Genomic DNA, 21,424 nt, shown 5'->3' with positions numbered 1-21,424 from the left:
CCAATCACAACCTCCTATTGTACGATGACGGCATCCCATCTTACCTTTCCCCGCTCACCACTTCCTACACAAGAATGTTGTTGACAAGGATGAGGACGGATTGTTTCTTCCGCCTACTAACCTTTCCCACTGTAAACGACTGGTCACCTACCCCGGTGGTCTGTCCTTGTGACAATGTTTCCAAGCAGTCCAACATTCACGTTATCCTATTTTGCAAATTTTACGACTATGGTAGACGGAAATATCTTTCTCCGCTCTTCAAACACTGGGGCCTAAGACAGTGTCGACCAGCCTTACTTAAGCTATATATGCTCGAAGATGAACTCACAATCAATGCAGCTAGTAGCTTTTTGAAATATGCAGTAAGGTGTAGAGCATCCATGAACTAACTGTCTTCGCCCCCCATCAGCTAAACTTTGCACAATTTTGCACAAACCTAACTCCTTTTAACATGTTTTTAACAAGTAATATGTCTTTTTGATTGTAGCTCATATTCATTTTTATGCTGTATCATATGTGCTTTTATGATTTTCTCTGAAAAAATCGAATAAAGCTTTATTGAATTGAATTGACATTGCCCTTTTTTCTTATATTTGTTTTTATAGATTTTACACAATAATCCTCTACACATTGTATAGTACAGCGCAATCACTTTGGTACATAACTTAGCTATACATGGTTGCAGTCAGATTAGAAAAATACACATCTATTTCGCCGAAGATCTATGAGAGTTCCTGCATAACTATGCGCAGAAGTCTAAAATCGTTATATGAATCATAAACAGCAAGCTAGTACAGGTAATTCTCATTATTGTTGGCTGCACTAGAAGTCCAGTATAACCTATCACGATCAAGTAGCTCTATCAATACCCGTTACATCTACATCAGTCCAACAAAACTAACCGTCCCTTCCCCCTCACACACGGCAATAAACAGCTATAGTAGGAGTGACACATATCTATATGAAAGTCGTATACATCTTGGTTCACAGTCTGCCTGAGGTGTACAAAGTAGGTTCGCTAAGCAACAAATAACATAGCCCACGGGTGTCATGAGAAACCCACGTGCCTCGTGGTAGTGGTCCAAGCCCCCCCCCCCCCCGTAATAGTGACATCACTCCCTAGTAGGATAATAGATCTATTGCAGCATATTCCTCCAACTACATTGCCCCTTTAGTGCTTCAAGCTCCAACAGCTGCAAAATATAACCATCCACAAGATGCCTTCTACCAGCCAAAAACTAAAGATGAGCGCCCCAAGCCCCTTTCTGCACTCTGAGTTGTATAGTGTTTAGTGTGTAGTGGTGATGTCAGGGTGTTGCCAGCCAGCTAAAGATTTCTGTAGCCAGTCCCTTAATACACAGGTGTCAAAATATATATATATTTTTTTACTTTGTCCCACCATCTCAAATAGGATTTCTAAAACTCTGGGTACTTAAAATAAATATAGCCCTTCCTCGTGAGCGTCTTCCTCCTATAAAAAACTTTTAGATTATTTCCGTGGTTCAAGCGGCATCACTAAGCCTGGACAAAGTTCTATCAATTACTCCGCGAAGGGACAAAAAAACTCTGCCAAGCTATTCGGAGTTCCGCAAGCAGCAAAGTGGGTTACCTCGCGCCGTTCGCACTGATTTTTAGTGCCAGGTGTTTGTCTTGTAATATCAGCATCTCGTACAGTGCAAGGGGGCGCTGCTTCTTTCTGCCGCTCGAGTAGAAGTTCTACTCGAGCTGCAGCCTCCCCAACATGAACGGAAGGTTTCTCAGAGAGAGCGGTAGTGACCATCCGCGACCGCCCGCCCTGAGAAATCTTCCTGGGAAGTGCATAGCGAAGCAGAGTTTTTCGGAACCCCGCGAGCTCCGTGGAGTGCGAAAACATTTGCAAGTGGAGTTCACCGCCCAGTCAAGAATTGAAAAAGAAAAGCCGGAAATCCACCATTTTTTATTATTTAATTATACAGGTAGCAAGGAGAATCTGGACTCTGCTGCTTTAAAGTTGCAAGCCAGCAAGCGGCCACAATGCCTGCAAGAACGCAGCCCAGAACCTCAGCCCTGCTTGAGGCTTTGTGAAAACATACAAGCCGTTTTCCTAACTTTGGCGAGGTAAGGAGTTAGCAATATATTTGAGATTCCCAAAATGGAGAACTAATATAGTACTAATATAGCTAAACAAGTTTCTCTTAGTCAATGTGCATTTCTCATCATTTGTGAAAGTTATTATGGAACAGTGAACAGGGTCTCCAACTAATCATAAGGCTGGTAGTGGACAGAGCAGTACATATTTGCAGATACTACAAACTCATTCTGTGCGGCAGTATAGCATATTTCTGCACTTCCAAGAAAAAGTGCAGTCACAACATTGTTTCTTTTGCATAGACCAGCTTACAAGGAAGAGTCTTATTTTAATGTGTATTAATAATCATATAACTCATCTAGCTATGAGCTACTCAAACACAAGAGCCCACACATTTGTTGCTGCCCCTCAAACAACAAGCTATCTGAAGGAACTTATTTCTTCAGATGTTTCCTGTGTGGTGCCTTAAAGGTCCTTTGGCATCTAGTGTATAAAAGAATACTAGCTTGGTTAAAAAAAAAATGCCGGCAAATGAGTTGTCTGGACAACTTAAACATCAGGCTTAATTTTAAAAGGAATTATGGATAGGGGTGCAAGGCTACGATATCCTCGCGGAAACCATAGAAGTCTTCTCAATAAAGACAGATGAAATTTGACTAACCCTTCAGGTCATTATTACAGCTATGGTAAAGACTAATTTCCAATAAATTAATTTCACCTTGTGCTTGGGCTCCTATCAAAGCGATACAAAAGGGGATGATGGACGGAGCGTTTGAGCAAATCAAACACTCACCCCCAGTCAACTGATCTGGGTTTAATCCATCACCATTCTTTAGCTCACTCTGACACCCCAGTTCAGACATGGCCATATGCAAATCAGTCTGACCCTGTGCCTCTTGGGAACAGTCCAGCCCGAACTGCCAAGCCATGTCTTCCCTGGACCGGAAACAAGCAACTGGGACCGGTTTCGGATTCATAATCCTCATCAGCCAGGCTATCTTTAATCCAGTGGCAAAGTGAGCAAGGGACTCGCGTCTGAGCATACCCTGCCAATTTAGGGCGAACAAAGCAATACAAAAAGGGATGATGGACGGAGCGTTTGAGCAAATCAAACACTCACCCCCAGTCAACTGATCTGGGTTTAATCCATCACCATTCTTTAGCTCACTCAGCCACCCCAGTTCAGACATGGCCATATGCAAAAAGTCTGCTTAAGAATGTTAATCGGATCTCGCAAAACATTAACAAGTAACATGATGAAAATTCATTTGGAAGGTTTTTTTCTGTAGGATGCACCAGTTGGCACATGTACTATCATGGGACAGCACTGAATGCCTGATTCTGGCAGACAGGGAATATAAGGCAACGATGATTCAATAAACACTCGGGAGCACCATTTCTGAGTCCTACAGACAAAAATGTTACCCACTTTCAAAAAGAACATTATTCATGTAGGTGCTCTTGCCCCTGATTCCAAGAAGTCAGGGGGTGGGTCTGTGTACCCAGTACTTGGACTTGGCCAGGGTAGTGCTTAATTTGAGCCTGTGGTTTTCGGTGTTCGCACCAGCACTTAATTGTCAGCACCAGTGCCTGTGAGAGTCTGCCACAAGGTGGGGCTGTCTGGCTAATTTAGAGATGACCACAACAACAGTTAATTATTAACTCACTACACATTAAAAATGACTATTACCTGCCACCCAAAACATTCTCATAGCTTTGGGGCCTGAAATAGACCGACGTCACACTTGCAGGAGTGTGATGATTAGTAGTTGTGTTGTTACTTTCATTAGTATCATAGCAGGGGTAGTGTGTGGTGACAGCTGCAGTGGCCTCCTGGCGAGAGGCTTGGCACTTATTTCCTTTACAAATTAAGCACCGACAGGCTGCTGAGTTCACGGGGAAGGTAGTGTATGAAAGACCTTGCTTTGGAGCCCAAACTCGACAAAATATCTCGATTCCACAGCAGCGTCTTCGTGCTTACCCCCAGTCTGGTCTAGAGTGCAAAATGCAGCCTTCTTTTTCAAGAGTAAAGAGCGGTCCGTACAACAAACGATCAGAAGAAAGCCCACCCATACATCTTTCCCCCCCCCCCCCCCCCCCCCCCCCCCCAACACTACGGCAAGTAATAAAGTCTGACCGGCCTTCAAGAGGTAAAACCGGATCAATGAAGGGAACTTAATTTATGTATTTAGTTAGAAGTTTTCTAAAGCCTGCCACACATCCTCCAACTTGCTTCGGTGTGCGTATTACACCTATCTGGGAGGCGTAAACTCGCCGGCTGTAGCTATCATTAATACCAGCCGTGCAGTGCCACGCGGCCTCACTGGCGCGAGGGGTACAACGACGCGGAACCATTATGGCTGCATTTACCCAACTGTGGGCCAAAGGCGTCCATTTTGAGTGCGTGCATTGTGACCCGTGGAATGCTTGGTATGCGGCTGGAAACGAGCAGCAGGGGTCTCACCTTTACACTCGTAGGTCATTCGGAGTCTTAAAGAGCTTAGGGGCAGGGTTAGTTTCCGAGTTTAGGCAAATTACCGGTCCAGAACACGCTGTTTATTTAGTTTTAAGCAGCTTTGTGGGTGTTTCAATGTGCTTTAGTGAAAACAGAGGATAAAAGACAATAAGGACAGGTAGTCTGACGAATGAGAATTTAAAATTAGGAGGGTCCGCCACAATTGGCTAATTGTCCAATTTCTAGGCAATCCACACGGTGTCCTCGTTATTTTAACACCACTGGATTTCGTTTTGTAAAGCCTAGGCGAAGAAACGAAAAAGCGTGTGCCTGGTTAGTCTGTAGGCGGGAAGCTTTTCACAGGTCTTTTGAGGGGAGCCACTTTGGGAAACCCATGAAACAGGATGGAGAGGTTAATATCACAAGGGGGTGCAGAAGAGGCAAATACCCTTCTGTGGAGACCCAGGAGGTCTTCCTCAATTTCCAGCTGTTGATGGGCGGCAGAGCGTGAGCCTTGGGCATATAGTAACCTTTCTGCAAACTGTCGGTAACTAGTAGTGCGCATCGAAAAGAGACAATACTAAGAAGAACGGATGGCTGGGTGCCAATAGCGCAGAGTTGTGACTTAGTCAAAGTTCAAAACAATCCAGTTGCACCAATGATTTGGTAACAGCCATCCACCATATACCAAAAGGTATAGACAAAATTCTACACCATTAAGACAGAAGAGGGAGGATATATCCTGAGCATGTTCCACAGTCAACATTTAAAGTTCTTAATCAATCAACACCTATAGTCTTCTCAGTCTTCTTTTATTTCTTTAAACCTTCTCCAAGAACAGTCCTAGCCGCCAACACGTGTTTCGTCTTTTTGTGGTGTAAGCCACAGACTTCCTCAGGGCTAGAATTTATAACACATAAGAGGCCTGTATTACAATTCTTTGGTCTTTCCCTTGTAATGTTATACAACACGCACAACACATAGACATAAAGTCCTTAACCTAAAGGTGAAGGAAGAGGCTGTGGTTTTGATCACCAGAACGTGAGTGTTGCAGGTATTCCATTGGTAGTATATGTCATATACCAACCAAAATTCCAAAATGTGTAACGCCATAGTGACAATAGGTTACTCCAAAGTGCAGTCATGATAGACCTTTCAAGCCCTAGGGCTTGATTGGTAATAGAAATAGTGTGAAGCCAGTGAACAAACAACAAAGGAGAAAACGAAAAGGGAAAAGGAAAATGTGACCGGAAAAAAGATAGAATAGCTACAGTACCAATGAGTGTATATTACACTTGTTACACCTCTCGCAGACACAGAGTCAGAAACACCCACATATGCTAATAAACCAATAAAAGGCAAACCATTTATAAAAAGTAGTGTTAATACTAGTAACTCACCTAATATTTGAAATTGTTCAAGGTAACCGCAAAATTCAAATTATTAATAAGTGTGTGTATTTATCGAATTCCAAGAACCTGAAACGCACAAGAGAGCCCACGGTATCTTAATATTCATATGTAGATACCCAATTAATACATAAACTATTACAACTATTGGTACTCACTTATCAAAGTTCTGATCCACAAGACAAGAAAATGTGGAAAAGAGGTTGAGTGGGCAGACTGTAAGGGACAAGACAGTGGCCAAGAGGAAGATCTTGGAATTCCTCAGGAGGGGACTCGTGGACTGTGCAGAGGTTCCTAAACAGTGATCAGCAGCCAGCATTGGGCTTTATTAGGCCGCGCGTGAGTGGACTTGCAAAGGCTGAACCTCTCTCAGGCTGTATGGCTTTGAACCCTCTGGAGTTTGTAGAGCTCTGTGCAGAAGAAACAACAGTGATCTATACACACAAAAGAGCAGACCAGGTCAGAGGGGGTGTGTGCAAGCAGCAGTGACCGTGTAGCACTGTAATGAATGCGTGAAAAATTGTTTGCTAAAGGCAAAGACCTTATGTGACAGAAAGCGAAGACAATTCCCATCAGACCACCCATGTGGTGGAGTTCGCGTCATGTGGGAGTTGCTAGTTTTCACTTCCCAAATCCGACCATATAGTGCCGGTGCGGGAATGAATATCAAAAGTATATTCATGATGTGCATCCTCAAGTGGTGTGGATGAAAAAAGTGCAGTGCTCAAATGATAAAAGTGGATAAAATGAACTACCCAGACTTCGGAAGGACATTTTTAATAGAAGTCTGGGTGTCAGGTTAAAAACACGCCCAGTAGTGTGACTACCCTATGGCGCTGTGCAGTATGGTCTGTAATGTGGTCGACATGTTTCAGCCTTGTGGGCATTTTACCCGGCTTTCTTCAGGACCTATTGATGAGAGTTAACTACTGCAACTTACTACAGAGTGTTTGTGTAAATAGCGATCAACATAATGTGCTACAAAAGCTACAATAATGCCAGGAACTGTTATACTTAAGTGTCCACTGGAGGTAGAAGGACATATCTTCTTCCCAGCTTTGTGTGGGTGACGACCTCACCTCACCCGGCAACCGCTCGGGAGTATGAGGCCCCGCTCTGTCCGTCGGTGCCACGAGAATGAAGCGAGCGGAAGTGGAGGCCTCCGCCTCCACTTCCGCTCGCTTCATTCTCGTGGCACCGACGGACAGAGCGGGGCCTCATACTCCCGAGCGGTTGCCGGGTGAGGTGAGGTCGTCACCCACACAAAGCTGGGAAGAAGATATGTCCTTCTACCTCCAGTGGACACTTAAGTATAACAGTTCCTGGCATTATTGTAGCTTTTGTAGCACATTATGTTGATCGCTATTTACACAAACACTCTGTAGTAAGTTGCAGTAGTTAACTCTCATCAATAGGTCCTGAAGAAAGCCGGGTAAAATGCCCACAAGGCTGAAACATGTCGACCACATTACAGACCATACTGCACAGCGCCATAGGGTAGTCACACTACTGGGCGTGTTTTTAACCTGACACCCAGACTTCTATTAAAAATGTCCTTCCGAAGTCTGGGTAGTTCATTTTATCCACTTTTATCATTTGAGCACTGCACTTTTTTCATCCACACCACTTGAGGATGCACATCATGAATATACTTTTGATATTCATTCCCGCACCGGCACTATATGGTCGGATTTGGGAAGTGAAAACTAGCAACTCCCACATGACGCGAACTCCACCACATGGGTGGTCTGATGGGAATTGTCTTCGCTTTCTGTCACATAAGGTCTTTGCCTTTAGCAAACAATTTTTCACGCATTCATTACAGTGCTACACGGTCACTGCTGCTTGCACACACCCCCTCTGACCTGGTCTGCTCTTTTGTGTGTATAGTAACTTGATGTAGGGGAGTGAGCAGACAGGTCTTAAAATATTCCCCTTGACCCTCCACACATCCGTTTTGTTTTTTAGTACAACAGTGATCTAGTCATGTCATCACCAGTCAAACAATCAATCTGATTTAGTGGTGACCAAACTTACCAGAGATGGCCAATATAATAGATGAATTTTCCCTTGGGTGTGTTCGTGGTCAGTCCGATCATTTTTTTTTTTAGAAACAAACTTTATTGGTTTTATTGATGTATAGTACTTCTTGTATCCTCTGTTGCTTAAGGCATACAGTTTAACCCCTTGGGGTAAAACACATCTGTGTGTCTCCGTGGATATGTTTACAAGAGGAGTAAAGTCCATGAGCAAATGTGTAATTGCAAAAACTAGTACATACTTGATGCAATATGACATATTCATGCATATTCAAACATAACAGACCCCACTAAACCAACCCTTCCCTCCCACCCTCCAGGCTCACCCCTATCTATGTCCATGCAGGTACAAGATCCCGCTCTATCAAGATGCTATATTCGAAGGGGTCAGTCTCATGAGGCAGGATCCTGTTCTGCTAAGCTATCATGCACAGGACTGTAAAATTACAACGGAGTTATTATTTTACTTACGAGTCGATGTAAGAAATTGGATTATTCAGCGTTGGAGACTACCCACCTCAAGGAATAATCACAACCCTTGTCAGGGTGAACCCTTAAAGTCCCTAAATTCAGCTGAGCTCAACCCCAGTAGCTATGGCACAGAACAGCCAGACTTAATTTAGGGAAATACGTATAGTATTCATGCAGTAGCAAAACAATAATAAAATCAAAATACAAACAAGATTAGAAAAATTGAGTAAAATTTGGTTAACAAAATGGAACCAAAGGGTAGCAATTTGTCAAATGTTAAGTGACAAGAGCACTTAGAAGCACACAGTGCCAATGATACTCAATGGTCAAAATTTGAAGCTGATCACGGTGGAGGGTGGGTCAGATACACCAACCAGGTTCACCCTGGTCAAAGATGTAACCTTCTAACTTTAGTCCTTTAACCCTTTAAGTGCTGCCGTCGGCCAACGGTCGTCGCAAGCACTACCTTGCCAGTGCTGCGCATGACCGTTGGCCGACGGGCCAGCATTCGTTCTCCGAACGGTCAGCACTGGGCGCTGAACGTTCGACGCTGCGAAGGTGTTAAGTCCCAATCCACCTCAGGGGTGTACTTCTAAAGCCCCCGGGATTTCAGGGCAGGCCCTTTTAGACTCATAGGAAAGCAGGCAGAGACAAATAGGAGGGTCCAGTCCAGATCCAGTTACCGCTAATCATCTGGGCTGGTGCAGGAAATCCTCTTGAAGCGTGTTGTATCCCTGTAGCTTGAACAGGAGGTAAGCCTTTGGACCCTTGGAGTACCATTTTTTGTCCTGGATACAAGAGGAAGCAGGCCCAGTCCTTCAGGGGTAGTGTCAGGTACAGTCCCCTCCAGTTCTTCCTTCTGGTCCAGAAGCGTTCTGAAGTGGGTGCCCAGAGGCGCTATATTCATGCTTGTGGGTGGGAATGACTCCCGGGCACGCCCTAGCAAATAGGGTTAAAGTTCCTGGAGCCAAGCCTACCCACTTTGGTCATTTTCAAGAAGGCAAAAAGCCTTTGGTCACACTAAACTTGGGTGCCGAGGGTGTGTGAGGGAGTGTACTATGGTAATATTAGTGGCCTCCCACATATAACACTAAAATCCAGTTTGAGGTAGCCACTGTACCCACAATAAACCTAGAGACAGAAGTCTGGTAGAACAATAGTAGGGTTTCTAGCAACCAGGCAGTGAGTACACAAGAATTGTTCTGTCATCCTGTTTCCCATCCTAGTGCACCCCCTGTTTTATATGTGAAACCCAGAGACCGAAGTCTGGTACAGCAAAGCAGGGTTCACCAGCAATCAGACATTAAAATACACAAAAATTGTCTTGCCATCCTGTGCTCTGTTTTTTAAGTGTACCCCAAAGTTTTATATGTAAAGCAAGCAAACTAGTCAAGTGGGATGACACTCAAGCAGGACTTGACACTAATGTAAAAAAGATTCTCACAGTCCCCATCCTGCATATTCAGTGAGGCTCAGAGAAGACCTATCTCTCCATCCAGGTCAGCAAATTTCTTGCTCCTAGGAAGTATTTTACAATTTCTTCTTGCCTAGTCAAATACTAATCCCTGGCTGGGAGAATTTTGAAAGCCAATGGAAACTAGCCTTCAGGAACTTCAGGCAGGGAAAATGCAATTTTCTTAAAGTTACTTTTCCTTAGTATTTATTAAAAGTCTGACCACCATTGAATTAGAATTTTTAATAATTATTAAAAATAGTTGCTTAATTTTTTTCTAGCTGGTCCTATTCCTGAGATACAATATTAGGACTTTAATTTATACTCTGGTTTCTACGTAAGCTTGACAGTGAAAATAGTTTTTGGGTGCTAATCTTGTAAGAACAAATTAGCATTACATTTCTGCATGTTTTACTTTTAAATTCCATGCATTCTGTGTGTCAACCATAAGGCCTATATAAAGGGGTTACTTATTAATATTTAAACTGGAGGTTTTGACCTCTCAAAGGAGTTTATTTTGACAGGTTGAATTGCACTTTATTGCACTGCCACAGTCCGGCTACAATGATAGGCCTAAATCCATGTTTTACACTGTCACTGTAGAGGTTGGCACAATACTGCAGTCCACTAGAGACATTTAAGGTACAAGCCCTGTGTACACTTGATATCATATACTAGAGACATATGTAAGTTAAATATGCCAATTAGAAGTATACCAATTTGACCATGTTGAAAAGAGGAGCAAGGGCACTTCACCTCTGGTTAGCAAGGGTAAAGTGCAGAGTTCTATATCCAACAAAAACAGTAAAGGCAAAATATGGTCACTCCTACAGTCATTGTGAGACATGTCCATTTCAATCAACTTGTCTTAGATCACCAAAATAAGACAATCTGAGGAAAGTCATTTCGAAGTGTGACTGAAAGTACGCCTTAAAGTTGAAGGGAAACTGGTGGGATGGCTAAATGCCTGTCATGGAGGATTCTGTAGGTTTTTGTGGTCTGAAGTAGTTATGTCTTGCTTGAGAAAGGTAAGTGGAAAATCAAATTCTGCCTGGATAAGCCTTTTGGGTCAGCATGTGTTTTTTTCTTTTCCATATCATAATAACTGTGTGAGCCAGTGAGTCCAGGAGCGGACCTTCTCTATGGAGGTGCTAAAGAGGCTGGGATTGGTATAACTGCCTTGGTACAGCTGCCTGGAATTCCAGCAGCTCATTGGATGATTGTACTTTTTGTGCTGCTTCCTCATCTTGGGCTCACAGTGTAACTGGATTTAAGCTAGCCTGACTGATGAGGGGTGATACAGGTACCAGGATGCTTGTTTCCAGTGCAGGGAGAATATGGCTTGGCAGTTCGGGCTGGACTGTTCCCATGAGGAACAGGGTCAAGACTGATTTGCATATGGCTGGGTCTAAACTGGGGTGGCATGGTGAGCAAAAGAACAATGGATTAAACCCAGATCTCTTGACTGGGGTGAATGTTTAATTTGCTCTGCATTCCATCCATCATTTGTGTGTCTTTTGCTCTACCGTCCTAAGTGTGTATGCCCGGGTATGCCCAGGCGTGGGTCCCAGGCTCACTGTGCCACTGGATTAAAGCTAGCCTGGCTGATGAGGGGTGATACCCCAAATGGGTCCCGGGATGCCTGTTTTCGACCCAGGGAGGACCTGGCTTGGCAGTTGGGGTTGGATGGTTCCCATGAGGAACAGATGGCATGGTGAGCAAATTGACAATGGATTTAACCCTATCTCTTGACTGGGGGGTGAATGTTTGATTTGCTCTGCATTCCGTCCATCTTCTGTGTGTCTTTTGCTTCCTCATTCAAATGTCAACAAAATGAAGGTACCGGAGACCAAAGCGTTAACCCAGTTGTACTGACATGTTCTTTCAGATATCTGGAGATGCTCATGCTCTTCCTCAGAGATCTTGCACATTCTTGGAGTTGGTGGGCACCAGGATTCTGTAAGTACAATGTTTAGTTGACCTCAAGGCTGTTTCGTCCCACAGGGGCCTTGTAATAGATCATGTCCGAATTGAAACTGATTTGTACCAGATTCCCTCCAGTGCCAGTCTCGCACTTTTCTTCTTCACGAGAATTTACCTGGTGGAAGAAACTCCATCGAGGAATTAAATTACGCATGCTTTATTTAACTCTCACTTGCCCAAACCGATTCAAGACAGAAGGGCGGCGGCGGAAAAAGAAGGACAGAACTAACAGGAGTGAGAAGTTTGGCGGGGTCTCCAGAGTGCAGCCGTGTCGCGCGTTCTCGCGTTACACTCGAACAATGGCGGATGTTGTTGGCCCTGGGAGCTGCTCCCTCACAACACATGACATCACCTTCTGGGAATCTTCAAGGTTCGCGGAGAGTCCCGAGCGGTGGGTGTGGCAGCGCTACGAGCAGCCGCCTGGAGTCCGGGGGGAGGGGGCGTTCAAGAAATGCCTGCTCCCTCCGTTGCTTCTTAACCGTGGCAGGTGCCACCGAATTCCTTCCCGTGGCCAACGCTCGTGAACCTGTACTCGGGGCTTAGCCGTCAATAGTGCAGCAGGGGCAGTGGCACCAGGTCACTGAGGGGCCCACTGCCCCCCCCCCCCTCATAGCTATTTTTTACTTCCAAAAACTGGGGGGGGGGGGTCCCATTTTCCTTACTTGCCTTGGGACACGTCACCAGGTGTGTACTGTGGCTCTTGTGAAGAATTGGGTGGCATTTCCTGACGGTAGCAAAGGCCTGAGGCGGCTTCGGCCCCCTCTATACACTCGAGTACTCTCAGTACTTGTCGGCCATGTCACCTGAGGCGGACCCCCCCCCTCCCCCCCTCTCTTAGAGAGGAATGCCATGGGCCCCAATGCAAGCACGGAAATGGGCCACACGGCGGGTACAAAAAAACTTTACTTGAGATCTATATAGCCCCTCGCTGTCCATGGCCCGGTGCCACTACACCTGCTGCACCATTGCTTGGTGCGTCCCGGCAGTAGGAACGAGTCCTGTGTCCAGCAGTAAGACGAAAACCATGCTGTTCGTGTGTCCACGTGCGGCTTTAGTGCACCCACAGAGTGAGAGGGTCTTCACAACTGTACCCCACATCTGCATTAAAAGTAGTGTTGATCAGAGAATAGGGCTGTAGGGTTTACGATGGGGCTAGTTGTTGGGGAGCTGACTTCTTGAAGGGAGCGCCGTCGTTGGTGAAGAGAGAGACGGGCAAGGCAGGGCTGGTGAGCAGTCAGAGTGCGGAGGGAGGGAGGGACGGTGTGTGCGCGAGGGGGAGGAGGGAGCAGGCAGCCGGGGCTGGAGCAGACACACCCAGGCGCTCCTGGCTGTTCCCAGCCCATGTTACAAGAGCCCAGCCCCGGGAGTCGAGCTGGGCATTCAGCTTTGCGTTTGCAAAGACCGAGAGCAGGAGCGGACCGGACCAGGGAGCCCCCCGGGATGGCCGCCTAGAAGCCCGACCCCCAGAAGGACAGGTAAGGAGCTCACCTGCGACCACTTGCTATGGACCCAACTGGACCTTTGCACCGGAACCAAAGTTCGGAAACTTTTCCTGCGTTCGAAGCTTGGTCCGCGAGCCCTCCCCGTGTTCGGACCACCCCAGTGTCCCTGGATTGCAAAACTTTTCTGGGCTCGGACGATTTTCTTGCCCCGCACTCCTCCGTTTGGGGGCTCCGGACAGACTTCTCCTCGCTTCAAAACAGTTTTAGGGCAACTTTGAAGCGCTTCTGCACATTAATCGGTCCAAATTGCGGTGACTGGGAGCGAGGGGTGTGTGTTAGCTCTTTTGACGCAGATTTGCGTCTACTCCGTAAAGGACCCCTTCTGGTGCCCCTAACGCACAGCCACGCCTCGGTAATACACAGGAGTATGAGGATTGTAGCGCTTTGTAGTGCGGGCTAGTGAGAAGATTAATCTAGCGCTATAGCCCTCGGTGTACGGACTCTTACTGTGGCGTCGAACCCAGCCAGTAAGTTGGTGAAGACATTTTGGGCGTTCAGCGATAGCTACCGTGTGTACGCAGGAGTGCTGCGCAGCCCTCCGACCACGCCCGTGAGGTGTGCTGCGGGAGAGGAGTGAAGCGGCGTGAGTGGTCTGGAGACATGCGCAGCGCAGGGTCGAGGCGTGCGTCTTGGAGGGCGTGTTTTATTGCGCCGTGTGATTTGGTGTTAGTGGCGTGTCTGGAAGTACATTTTAGAGTGTACACAATAAACAGGTGGGACCACCTACAAAGGTGTGTGTATCTATGTGCTTACATCCTGTATTTTTATATTTAGATATTGAGCAATATACTCTGAAATACAAAGTCACTTTAAACATTTTAAGCAAATATCGCTACTTGGCAAGGTAGTTGGACAAATGAATGTGCGTGGTGAGGTTCAGTGCTGTCTCAACTCCTGGTATATTCTGCAGCTGTGGTGGTGGGGCACAACAAGGGGGTCCGGACATATAGAGCTGGTACACCGACTCCATATGCACCCCACCCCAGAGAAGACTCGTTCAGAACCGTAATGTGTTTCTTTTTTTCATATTTTCGGGCAGGTTTCGTTCTCTAGATATGCCAATGGGACAGAGGCAATTTAACTTTGTCGTTTTGTAGGGGATCCGCGCTGTGTGGTTCTGGTGGGTGCTCTATTTTGAGGAATGGGTCTCAGGTGAGTGGGAGTGTTGTGGTGTGTGTGTATTTTTTTTATTGTGTGGTCGTTTTAGTGATCTGATTTCTTATGTATGAAGGGGCAGATTTACAAGTCCCCAGCGCCACTTTTGCGTCACTTTTCCCATGTTAAAAACGACGCAAAAGTGGCGCTAGGGCCTTGTAAATAAGCCCCTAATTGTTTAAGTGAGGGGGCCGTTCCGCAGCCCATATTGTGGGCAGAGATACAGGGGCGCTGTGGAGGTCGTTTTTTTGGTGTAAGATCTCTTTCTGCACAGGTCAGCCTGGTCGGCTCTGTTTGGGGAGGGTTCGGTGGTATTTGTAGCCGGACACCCACCCCCTTTTCTCCCCTCCTCCTTGGTTCTTGAGCTTTGACGAGAACACTCTTCTCTTTCACAACAAACTTCGGCTCTTGGCTGCAGGCTGAGCGCTGGTTCCCGCTCCGGGAGGGGCCCGGCCAGCATTCCTGGGGTGGGGGCGGGCGGGGCTGCAGTCCGGGTGCTGCGCCTGGCTTTGGATGGGGGTGCAGCGAGACTGCGGGGATAGCTCGGCGGGTGAACGTGCTGCAGTCGTGGGTTTAGCCGCTCGTCCTCGTGAAACGAGGAATAATGTTGTTTTGCAATCGCTGGATGAGTTAGGCGGAGAGGGTGCACATTGTAAGACCTCTCTCTATTATTGTGGGTCTGCGTTTAGTTACATTTTCGGGTGGATTAGAAATTACTCAGGGACCGATCCGTTTTGCTTCAGATTTACAAGCCCCTTGCGCCACTTTTGCGTCATTTTTACATCGGAAAAGTGACGCAAAAGTGGCGCAAGGGGCTTGTAAATCTGCCCCAGGGTCTTTAGAGCATCCTATCTGTTTCCACTTGGAGGTTCTTTCTATTATTTTTCAGTTCTTCCCCGCCCACCCGGTTTTAAGGTGTGCGCCTCCTCCCCGAGGCTTTGTTTTGGGCGGGTGGTCGGTCTCCTGCGCTCCCTGGCTCTGGTCTCGGGGTCTGTTCCGCGGCCGCTCCCTTCCTCTATCAGTTTAATATCTTGCAGATTTCGCTCCCTGGCTGGGTGGGGCCCCGACCTCCGCCCGGAGCCCTGAGGAATGCGCTGGTTGGAAACAGTGACTAATTGAAACCAGACTTTAGGCAAACTGCAGAAACTCTGCAGGATTCAGCCGCGAGGGGCGGGGCTCGAAGTTTGGGAGAGAGCAACTGCAGGGAAGTCATGTGCAGAGAGAAGTGGGCGCAGGCGGGGGGTGTGGAGCTGAAGGGGAGGGGGGGGGGGGGGTAAAAAGTCACAGGAAGAGGATTACAAATCCTCTACCTCCTTAGGGGTGTTCCCTGTCCCAAGGGGCCCCTCAAAATGTTCTCCTCGTAATTTGCGTTACATATTCGATATAGAGTGGAAATAAATGCATCAGTAGTGTATGCTCTTGTACAGTGTATGCAAACAGCGAGAAATGTACACATTTGTCCTGCAAGTCAGACCTGCTGCAAATCATGGGATGCAACGTCTGTTTCTCACCTAATTGTAATCTTCTTATGGGCAAGAACAGGAATACCGACTTCTCACCTAATTGTAATCTTGTTATGGGCAAGAACAGGAATACCGACTCGCTCACGAGGGCCCAGTCTGGAGCGTTAAATGGCGCAGGGCAAACCGTGCTAACACATGATGAATGCTATGGCGGGGACAGCCTTTGCAGGTGGGGGCTGCTGCCTGGTTGCATTGCTTTGGCTGAACAAACTTATCTGGAGGAAATTGAGCCAGTAAATACCCAGGATTTGGCACAGTTTGATTGAAACCCAGGACTTCATTTCAGTTGTGAGGCACTCTGAATGAGGCTGAATGTTGCCAGAACTAACCTTTCATCTCGCCAAATAATGCATTCTGGGATTTGTAGGCTTGGTTTGCTTCCGTTAAGTCAATTGGCATGAAACACTTGAACAGTGATATGTAACGCAAAGCCATATGATTGCAGACACGACTCCCTGACACAAGGTGGTAACTCTAAATGGCCTTGCGAGGGTAGATGGCGCCCAGTAGTAAGCATGGTAACGACAGGTTTACAAACACCCACCAGTGCACATCCTTTTTAGTCACTATTATCCAATGGGCATCCGGCGACGTCAATCCAATATCTCAAGTGTTCTTTTCATCCACAATATAAATGCACAATGTTCATTGATATTCAATGTTCTTTTATTAATTCTTTTCTTGTCACAGCCGACGCGCGTTTCGTCCTCCGCGGACGGAGGCTACCTTTTCCGACGCCAACAGACGCGCAATGGCGATGGAACTTATCAAGGCTCCAAGTAGCGCATCTAAACTCTGAAACATAACATGTGGATGGATCCTAGATTAAGGAACTACACTTACAGCACCTTGACGTGTGAAAGTGAAAGGCTTGGAGGAACAATGCCCAAAGGTTTTTTATTAATTATCGATTCTTAGAATACATGCTGCTCACCTAAAATGTACTTGCCTTGAAAAGGCCCGCGGAGGGCGAAACGCGCGTCGGCTGTGACAAGAAAAGAATTAATAAAAGAACATTGAATATCAATGAACATTGTGCATTTATATTGTGGATGAAACGAACACTTGAGATATTGGATTGACGTCGCCGGATGCCCATTGGATAATAGTGACTAAAAAGGATGTGCACTGGTGGTTGTTTGTAAATTGTATATGAAACTCTGCCTCACCTTGAGTGGGTAGGGGATCGTGGATTGGTGCTAAAAGGTGGATCAGCCCTACATCAGGCCTGCACTCCAACAGAGTGATATAACTGACATTGTATAAATCCATAACAAGGGAGATATTCTATTCTATGATGTGCTAAGCAAATCCGCCACTTGTTTTTTGTCATGGTAACGACTGGTGCCACACTAGAAGAAATCACCAAACTGTATTTTGTGTCAAGCAAGCATGTGATTTGCAGATGCCGCTGTGGTTTTGCTCATCATGACCCCTGGCGTGCAAGTCCTGTAGCACCTCTTGGTGCCTGGGATGTGGTTTTCTTTTACCATAGCTTATTCATGTGGCATGGTGCCGTCGTGCCCAGGGAGTGTTTGTTCCTCAAATGTTAAGGTGTGTTTCGGATCCCAGGGTGTCTTTATTCCCCATGTTCTTTGGCACCCTTTTGTGCCTTTGATGAGTTCATGCACTATGCCTTGCTGTTGTTCAGGGTTTGTTTATTCATTTTCATGACCTGAGCTGTATTTCTCTAGCTATTTGGGTGCCTTATCTCTTACAGCTAACTGCAACTGTGCGAGCCACATGCTTAAAGGGACGTTGCTGAATTTCAGTCTGTGCCCATGATTTTTCTACGTAGTGCCCGCACAGTATCACACCACTCAAATTAATTTCATATTTCCCTACACTAATTCACCACTAGCAGCGGCCGGTGCAGGTAAGAGTGGTGGACGGTGTTATTTCGACAGACGACTGCAACGGAAAGCGAATTGTTTATTTAATTTTCCCTTGTAGTGGTCTGAAGAATCCTCCCCCCCCAACCTCAACCCTACTGCTCTCACCTGCACTGGCCGCTCCTGTGGGCAACTCTCCGAACAAGAGCTTCAACGCCTCCTCGGGGGTAGTAAGCACTATATAAAGCCTTTTGACTGACTAACTATATAAATACAATTGCAATACACTGTGTCAGTGTGTAGCCCGTATCCTGGAATATGATTATTTGCAAGTGCCATGGACTGTCTCAAGTGTTACGTTTTGGTGATGTGCACACGGCGTGTTTATTTGATGTGTGCCTTTTACCAGTGATGGAAAAAGAACAATTGCTGAAACGGAATTCTGAACAATGTCAAACACTCACCCCGGTACAGAGACCTGGGCCTAAATCCATCGTTTTTTTGCTCACCGCTCCAACCTAGTTTGGACCTAGCCATATGCAAATCAGTCTCGACCCCGCTCCTCATTGGAACAGCCCGGAATGTGTTATTCGCCAGTGTCATGGACTTCTACAAGCAGCACTTTCTGGGGATGTGCAGAGGGTGTGTTTATTGACCAGTGCTGGGGCATGTCCATAGGCCCGGGGCTCTGTTATCTGTCACGTGTCATGGCCTGTTCCTGTGCTGTGGCTGGTTTCTTCGTCATGTGCCATGGTGTGTTGACTCATATCTCTGAGAAGGATGCCCGCACCGAAGCCCGCAGAGGCGATTAGGAGCAGCTTGCTGTCTGTTTCCTTCTGGGGGTTCAGAGCATGTTCCCTCCCCATTCTACTGCAGGGGGCTCTGTTCTCCTGACTAATGTTCTCTTGAGGCCCATTTCAGTGGTGGCACAGTGGCCTTCCGCGTGATCAGGGGTACTTCCAAGCCTGCTGCAGGGCGTTTCAACTGTCCCTGATTGGCACCTGCCAACTTTTGATGCATGATATCTGGTCTGATGGTGTCACCCAACCACATAAACACCGACCTACTATCATTACAGGCAGATGGACTTGAACAGGAGATGTATAGAACTTTTCAAGTATTTCTAGCGCTTGTAAGAGATCTGGCACCTGTCTAGGAACTCTGTGACACGCACACCCCAGGAAGATGGATGCACAGGTGTGCCTGCTGACGTCACACCTGAGATGGACACACCCGTTATCTTCGAAACGACATGCTGTACCCTCACCAGATGGATTGCTATTCGCCCTCGAGCAAACACCCATATGTGTTTAAAGGTTTTGGATGCACGGCTGGCATACAGCCCTGCACCAGAGAGGGCACACCATATACTAGCAGGAACCCTCTTGCCCGTAACCCTTGGGTCCCCTGCTCTCCTTACCAGAGATATGTAGCGCTTTCCACCCCTGGCTTATTTACTGTAGGTTTTTGAAGGCCTGCAGGGATCACGTCACACCTTTGAGCATACGCTGTTCAATGGTTGTTTGTGCCCCCGTCTCACCCAGCCCACTCTTGCTGTCCAAGGTGGACATTCGCTAGCTACTCTGCATATCTACCTGCTCTCTTCCCCAAACACCACCAGTAACATACATGATGTTATGATGGCTACTGAGGTCATCTCTTTATGTCTGTGCACTCATGGTTTGGAAATTGTCAGGCGTGAGCAGTAATTAGCCAAACCTCACTAAATAATTCATGGGTTACAGATGTGGTGGAGGATCAACTCCAATGCTCCTGTTCTCTGAAGCGGGCTGCAGGAGGTCTCTCCCGCCCGTGGAATAGTTTCATGAATCCCCCACCGCTCTGCACTCAGTCGCATTTAAGGTTCGTGCAAAGGCCCAGTCCCAGGGAAACGGATGGTCCTTGAAGGGCCAGAGACTTGATCCGGCCCAGTGAGTACCAAAGGGAGGGCAAGATGGCGTTTGGCACTAATGCCCCCAACTAAGACAGGACAGGAGTGGTGCACCAGGAACGTCTACTGATTGGTCGAGACCCCCGTGATCAGGGCGCAGTGGAAGGGTCCCATAGGTAACTCAATATAACAGTGTCCAAGTTCTTCAAGAGCATGGGCTGGGAGCGTGTCAGACATGGGTTGATCAACCTGTGGGTCACCGGTTCCTACATTGCAATTGTATTTATATAGCGCTTACTACCCCTGGCGAGGCGTTAAAGCGTTTTTCAGCAAGTAGCATGCTACTCCGGAATCCAAAACAATTAGTGGTAGATTAGTATAGGGAAATATGAGTTCATCTGAGCGGTGGACATGGACATGGAAGTGTGTTAGTTGGATTGAATAGGATAAGGGAGGGATAGAAGAGGGAAGAGTCTAGAACGTGTTATTTGACGGATCATAGTAAGAAGATGAGGTTTGGGATGAGTTAAAGGAGAGATTGAGGAGTGAAGAGCTTCTAGAAAGGGATTTGGGAGATCATAGTAGTAAAATGAGGTTTGGGATGAGTCAAAGGAGGGAAATATGAGGTCGAAATTTAGAAAGGGTTGTTTGGGAGATCATAGTAGTAAAATGAGTCTTGGGCTGAACCAGGAGAGATAAAGGAGGGGAAAGTCTAGAACTAGTTATTGTAGATGTCATAGTAGTAAGAATGAGGTTTTGGATGAGTCGGAGAGTGGAGGTAGAGGATATATTCAGAGCGGTATAGGGTGAGACTGAGTAGTGCTTTGGAGAGTGAAATATGTTTTTTTGTCTATTTCTTCAACAATAGGAGTACAGTAATAAATATAGATACATGCCTACATAGACCGGGTATACATGTATAAGGAAGATAATATATTGAGATTAAGTTGTATAAACTCAGACTGTACTGGAAGCTTGTGTATTTTTTTATAACTCCGTTCTTTTTATTTAATCTTGTCCTCAATGTTTCAAAGTGAAGCACTCATTGATAAAACAGTTATGATATTTACATATTGTGATAAATAAAACAGTGACCCATGAGCATCTAATCAATTAAATTATATAAAAACCATGCAGTGACCTATAGACATGAGGACGGGGTCCATCTATTGCAGTGATACTCATTAGTATTGCCCGGGGGCCGCATGCGGCCCTCCTGACCTCCTTACATGCAGCCCCTTGGTCAACAGCAGCGCTGGGCTGCTGTTCAATTGACTCCGCACTATCATTAAAGATGTTAGATTACAGGCAAGCCTTTATTTAAAGTTTAATTGGAGTTAATGAAAGGAACTAACTCGGTTGTCCTGCACCACTTAACTTTAGAAACACCTTCATTTTCAAAGCCATCTTCACCAAAAGGGCCCCCCCCCTCCTCTCGTCCCCACCCTGCTAGCATCGATGTTGCCCTCGCTCACATCACAGACCAGACTTTGTGGCCCTTGTGATTGTGTGTACCCATGATCTATCGGATGATGGGCTTAACATGTTCTTGTTGAACATGTTGGGGGCATTAGAACTGATGGGATGTTTATAGGATGGGCTATGTAGAGCGCAAAAGGGGGGCGCTGCCCGAGGGCGGTAAC

The 21,424-nt window shown here is 46.5% G+C and overlaps 1 protein-coding gene across 5 annotated transcripts in view; it reads left to right on the top strand.

Moving 5' to 3' along the window:
* The first annotated feature begins 13,111 nt into the window (after positions 1 to 13,111).
* AHNAK (AHNAK nucleoprotein) overlaps positions 13,112 to 21,424 on the top strand; it is a 140,263-nt gene continuing 131,950 nt past the window's right edge. For all 5 annotated transcript variants that reach the window (XM_086938166.1, XM_086938165.1, XM_086938167.1 and 2 more), the window contains exon 1: positions 13,112 to 13,353. The gene's annotated coding sequence lies outside the window, so the exon portion shown is untranslated. The remainder of the gene's footprint in view (positions 13,354 to 21,424) is intronic.

The sequence above is a fragment of the Lissotriton vulgaris genome, chromosome 9 (genome assembly GCF_964263255.1).
Source record: "Lissotriton vulgaris chromosome 9, aLisVul1.2, whole genome shotgun sequence".
Taxonomy (NCBI): Eukaryota; Metazoa; Chordata; class Amphibia; order Caudata; family Salamandridae; genus Lissotriton; species Lissotriton vulgaris.
Note: the sequence above shows the minus strand (reverse complement) of the source record. Positions and strands in the feature narration are given on the sequence as shown.